The sequence below is a fragment of the Taeniopygia guttata genome, chromosome 7 (genome assembly GCF_048771995.1).
Source record: "Taeniopygia guttata chromosome 7, bTaeGut7.mat, whole genome shotgun sequence".
Taxonomy (NCBI): domain Eukaryota; kingdom Metazoa; phylum Chordata; class Aves; order Passeriformes; family Estrildidae; genus Taeniopygia; species Taeniopygia guttata.
This window is the reverse complement of record NC_133032.1, coordinates 14375879-14381878: the sequence shown is the minus strand read 5'-3', so window position 1 is coordinate 14381878 and position 6000 is coordinate 14375879. Positions and strand designations below refer to the sequence as shown.

Sequence of the window (6000 nt, the reverse complement as noted above, 5' to 3'; positions counted from 1 at the left end):
GATTGTTCCTCACATTAAGCCCCCAAACATTCATATTTTCAGCTCCATCCTCATGAGGAGTTGTCTAGCCCATTCTTCTTTTTCAATCGGCAGATTTTTCTGCAGTATTTTTTAAAAGACTGCAGTTTTTAAAAGGATTTTTTCAAACTGCATTTACTGTATTTACTTTGACCATCTATCTCTGAGGCATCAGAATAATTAATTTGCTAGTTGAGTATTATATAAACTTGACTTATTTTCTTACCATTGTGAAGTATTAGACATTAATACTCACATTACCAGTGCAGCTGGCTCTGAAAGAGTGTTTTGCTGAAAGTCCTATGTGTCAGCAATTTCTGTATCAATTTGTGTTTTGATAGTCTTGACTTGCCAGCAGATTAAACCCAAGGAAAAATGCTTGTAGGAGTTACTGTAACCTGGAAAGTACTGTGGCTCAATGGAAGAGCAATTTGGCTACTACCTGAGAGAAGTAAACAGATTTATACTCCAGACAAAAGCTATAGCACTCAGGTGTATGTTGAATGACAAAACTTAATGTTTGCAAACTATTACACTGAATTTACTTATCCTCATGAGAACAGACTGTAATGAGGTTGTTCTCTGGTTGGATACACAGTTAAAGGAAATATCACAGAAAATAAGACTGGAAAACTTTGAAGGAATATCTGATTCATTGTTTAGCCCAAAGATGGATCAGCTTGATCAAACTTAGACAAGTTTGCCTGAACTGCAACATCAAGCAAACTGTATATTGCCTTTGCAATGCTGCCAGCCAAATTCGCATTCTGTTCATTTAGGTAGCCTTTTCTACTCCATTCTGTGGATTTTAGCCTTTTCTACTCAATTTCTGTGGATTGGGTTGGGTAACCTGCAGTTATTAATGAAATTTCTTTATTTTTCTACCTGATGCAGTTAACATTTGGTTATCTCTAGCTGGACTGTCCTGTCCAGTGCCATGGCTGTGGAGGCACCTGAGCTTGCTTTAGGTGGGTACTTTGCCTGCTTTGCTGTTTGGAGTGCTGTGCCCAACTGAATTGCTGGTTTTGCACCTTAATTAAACTGCCCTTTATGTTTCCAAAGCCTAACACAGGTCGTGATATTGTCAACTCTTGATTAACCCAAGCCAAATATGCAAACAGATTTTTCTAAAGCAAGCACTCTTATTTAACACTTGAAGCACACCAAAAGTAGAGGTTGGTACATACAAATTATGTAAAGTTTTAACAGGTACTCCTCATTAACATTCTAAACCAATATGTGAAAAGATAAATGCACCAAGGTATTGTTAATGTTATTTTCTGAAGATTGGAAAAATAGTTACTGATTTCAAATACAAAACCAATTGTTTTTTAAAAATCATTCTCAAATTATATTTTTCTTGCCTTTTTTTTAGTTTTCACATTCTACTTAACTCAGGGTATGCTAGCTATAGGTCTTATTAGTGATCTGCCTCTTATATCAAATGCTTCTGATTTTTTTCTCTTTTTCCTTTTTTTTTTTTAATTCTCAAGAAAAGAAAAAGGAAAGCATTCAGCAAGAGACAGTGAAAATATAACCAAAATATAACTTCAAAACCAGTGAAAACCAAAAATTTTTTTTACTTGATCAAATTTGATTGAAAAATCATTGTAAGTTTATCTTGAAAGGAGAAATATAAATTAAATAGATTTGGAAGACAAAAATTTGTATTATTTTTATCACTTTCACCTTGATTTTCCTTTTGAGACCAGAGCTCAAGTCATGTTTAGTCTGGAAAGGACATAACTAATAATAATAGAGTCTGCACCTAGCCTGACTTCTCTAAACCCCAGTCAATGTTCCACATTGAGACTTAAAACTTTTCTTCCTGACCTGTCTTTAAATGTTGCCACAGGATTTTGTGTCCAGTTGCATTTATTCTTGATTATGTCTAATCAAGCAGTCTCAAATATAAACCACAAAACATCTTGGTGAAACCTTTGCCTTCATTTGTAAAGAGAAACTTTATCAATCAAAATATTAATTCAATAATAATTTATATATTCATTTTATGTATGTAAGGGTCTTTAGTTACTATTGAAGCATTAAAAATTAAATAAATTATGGAATACAAGTTATATGTAGTAGTTTTAATTTATATAAAGTGATTTTTGTAAGCAAGGTTGTGTAGGTTGTAATGTCTGGCTAAGCCTGAATACTTGTTTCTCCTGTTGTGCCCTGCACAGAATTGTTGATATGACCCCACGAAATATACCAAGACTTCTCTCAAGAAAAAACGAAAAACAAAAACAAAGAAAGACCATAAATGATGGTAAATATCTTCACAACAGATAATATATCTCTGTTATATAGAGGGTTGATAAAAAAACCAAACATCTGTAATAGAAGCAATTTAACCCCTGTAACACCATGTACAACAGGTAAAAAATGGTTAGTTTCCAGAAACTAACCTGCATGCAGTAAGATTTATTGGAGGGAATAGCAATTCCCTTTGGAAATTAATCCCAGACTTTCTCTTATACCAATGCTTTCCTTCTACTCACCCCAGTGAGCCATAGCCAGGCAGAAGTGTGCAGGAGCAGCGTGTCTCTCGGTGCTGTGCTGTTGCTCTGCTGCAGCTGCAGCTGAGCAGTCCTGCAGACACCGTGTGACAGGAGCTCTGCTGCCTTGGAGCAGGTACAGCTGCAGCTCCAGTGCTCGGTGCTGTCTGCCTCACATTTGGAACACCCTCACTCCTTCCGGTCTTTCCTTCCAGGGGAGCAATGACAGCAGCATTTCTGAGCTGTTCTTGTCTTTTCTCCCAGAGCAGGCAGGGAAAGCAGACTTCGTGATCTCCATGCTAACTACCAGCCTGCCTGCTGCCAGTTCTGCCGACTTCTGCCAGTGATGACATTCAGCTTGCTCCTCCACACAGGATACAGCACTGATTCCTCATTATGTAAGGCAGTCTAGGTCAAGTGTAGGAGAGACACTGCTGGCCTGAGCAGGCTGCTGGATTGCTCCCTCAGCTTCATGGGGTCTGGAAGCTGGATCCTCATCTTTGCTACATCTTCTTGGGTGAGTGTTTTTTGCATGATTTGAATGGTTACTGTGCTGCTTTTCTATGCAGATAGCTGTCAGCCATGCTGTGAGTTGCAGAGAAAATTTCTTAGGTGAAACCAGCTCTGTCAGCATGATTGAAACAACACAGTAGTTCTTCTAGGTATCTCAGCTTTAAGACACTTTGCAAATAAATAAACCATAAATTGGGTTTGTTTAGAAGTATCCTTTCTAACCATATGGGGATTAGTGTTAATTTGACTGATTAAGCAGTGAATTAAATCCATTTGCTTGAAGATGGTGTGGGAAAGCATTATTGCACATTGCTATTAGCTCTGAGAGGTTTACTGCAGTTCTTGGCTGTTGCATTTTTTTTTTAATCTTGCAAATTACAAATATGCTTCTCCTATTAAACATAACAAAGGAAACAAAAATAGTATTTAATTTTCTTATACTCTATGATTATTTTTTGAAGCAGCAATTAAACCCTGGATGCTATTTGCTATGTACTGCATGCATGTGTGAATCTTTATGCTTCTGGAATATGTAAGGTGAATACTGCAGAAAAAATTACGTTTAGCGATTGCTCTGCAGAATGCCAGAACAGTACATGGGAGCTAGATTTATATTAGAGGGTAGCTTTTATTCATGCACTGTGTAGAATTCAAAGCCTTTTTCTTGTATTTCAGCCCTGCTGAAAATCAGTCTGTAACAAAGACTAGAACAGGTTTGTCCTTAATTATACATACTGGGTATTGTCAGGTGCTGGAATGTCTGATCATACTGGAATGCAGTAGAAGAGGCCCTGGAAAGTAACAGCATAACACTGATACTGCAGTATCAAATATGGAATTTCAGCAAGGCTAGCTTGCTTGCTAAAGACAGCTAATAAATCTGAAAACATTTTTAACACATTTGGGAGATTAATTGGAACACTTGTCTTTGTGCAGTACCTTGGACAGCAACTTTTTTGTTCTGTGGTACAGTGAGTCTCCTTCATAGGACCCAGAAATTTGTGAAAATTAATACAAAATTAAGATACATTAATGAATTGAAAAATCCTAGGAATATATAGTAAAAAAAAAAAAAAACAAAACAACCAAAACCAAGAGGAACTTTGGTCAGCATTGTTATCAATGCACTGCATTTAACACCTTACTGCCAAGATTTCTTTTAATATGAATTTTAAAATAGTGGTGTTTTTATTATGGTAATGAGTGTCAAAATAGTAAATTATGAATGCAAAATTGTTGACAATTTACAATATGGCATTGAAAAAATTTTCATGTCTAATGGGTAACTGCTCACTTTAAGTGTAAATGCCAAGGTCCCTTAAATCAAAATAAGGTTGGATATTTATTTAAGTTTATGTATTAATATCACATTAAAACTAATGTTGATGGGAAGAATGGAAGCTTGAAGCCTTTTAAATGTGTTTTTCCCTCCCCATAAAAAACTAGTTGTTCTCCACATTGTTCTAGAAATAACTTATAGACTTTAATTTCAACACTTGCTCTGAAGTGAGGTGGATTGTTTTATCCTATTCTTATTGTCTTTGAAAGCTCTATTTCTCTGGGAAAGACTGCCAAGCAGTCAGTTGTATTTTCATCATGGTCTTACCTTACCAGTTACTTTTTTTTTGTAATGACAGTCATATAGACCTATGTTGTGATTTATTAGATATACCAGTCTGCTGCCTTCATTAATTATATTGTGAAAGTTAGGTTCAAAAAAGTGTAGCTCATTTTTGGTATCTTGATAACACCTCTGTTGCAATGCAGTACATTACATTGTATAATATTTTACAGATACCACTTCAGACTTCAAAGTACAGAAGTATGTCTTTCAAACAAACTTAAAATATATGCATAGTATAGGAACTTAGAACAAAACTGCTGGGTACCATGAATTATTGTAATGATGTACTTCACATTCTTTGTCTCTTGCTGCATGAAGTGTTCTAAAGTACTTACGCTATTATATATGAGTACATTGTGTTCCATCCCACTTCAAGTGTGGGTGCTTGAGGTATTTTCTTACAGGCTCAAGGAGTATTAATAACATATTGATTCAATTAGAAGAAGAAAAAATGGCCTTATTGTCTTTAAATGTATAGGGGGCTTCTTATTTTTTGCATCATGGTCCATAGCAGGGTACACAGTACTTCTCAGCATAACAAGGTGCAGACACTACAGCAGGACACAAAGTGTCTCCCATGTGTATTCAGATATCTCATATTCTGGCACGTCACTTTGGGTCTGAGAAATTGAATCTGAGCTGTTAAATATGTTTTGAACCCACTACAATGCAGGATATTGGTTGTTAGTGGTCAGTACCTCCTCCTGGTATTTTTCTGTGGTTTACTGGAATTGTCCAATTCATGGCTACATCAGTAGCTTGCTTTCAATATTCTTTATGTTTCCTCCAATCACAGTATGCAGCTGGATTTTCTGACAATTTTTTCTCTTCTCCTTTTTTCTGAGCACTAGAAATTTCTGTACTGCAAAGGAGTTTCTTTGCTCTCTTTGTCGTTATGGAAATTACACTGACAAGCATGGAAACAATACCAAAGTGTGTCAAATAAGTTATTCAGATCTCAGACTTTATCTGTCTAGTTTTAGTTGAGTAGCTGAAATGCATATTGTGATGACACACAATTGCTGAATTAGTGCTAACTTGAAAAGGAAAGACTAAAAATACTAGTGTGTTAGTTTATATCATGTAACAACTATATATGACTGTAGTAGTATAGTTTACAAGCTTTCCATTTAAGTTTGGGCTCACATATGCAGATCTTTCGCTGTCTAGAACTGACAATTTTTATTTGCATCTAGTACACAAAAATATTCCTAATGTAACAAAACCTATTGTAGAAATGTGCTCTACCTATTCTGAAAATAGCTGTTTGGAAGCTGGCAGATGTGCTTTGTTCCTTGTGCAAAAAGTTACTCTGCTTTTTATTCAGAGGTTTTCCTTGCTCTT

At 35.8% G+C, this 6000-nt stretch overlaps 1 protein-coding gene across 13 annotated transcripts in view; it reads left to right on the top strand.

The window, feature by feature from the left end:
- The first annotated feature begins 1012 nt into the window (after positions 1-1012).
- Positions 1013-6000, top strand: part of LOC100224567 (sodium channel protein type 1 subunit alpha) — an 87705-nt gene continuing 82717 nt past the window's right edge. For 9 of the 13 annotated variants that reach the window (XM_072932182.1, XM_072932179.1, XM_072932175.1 and 6 more), the window contains exon 1: positions 2623-3036. The gene's annotated coding sequence lies outside the window, so the exon portion shown is untranslated. Of the gene's footprint in view, positions 3037-6000 lie in introns of all 13 variants that reach the window. The other 4 variants (XM_072932173.1, XM_072932172.1, XM_072932170.1 and 1 more) reach the window with 3 other exon arrangements.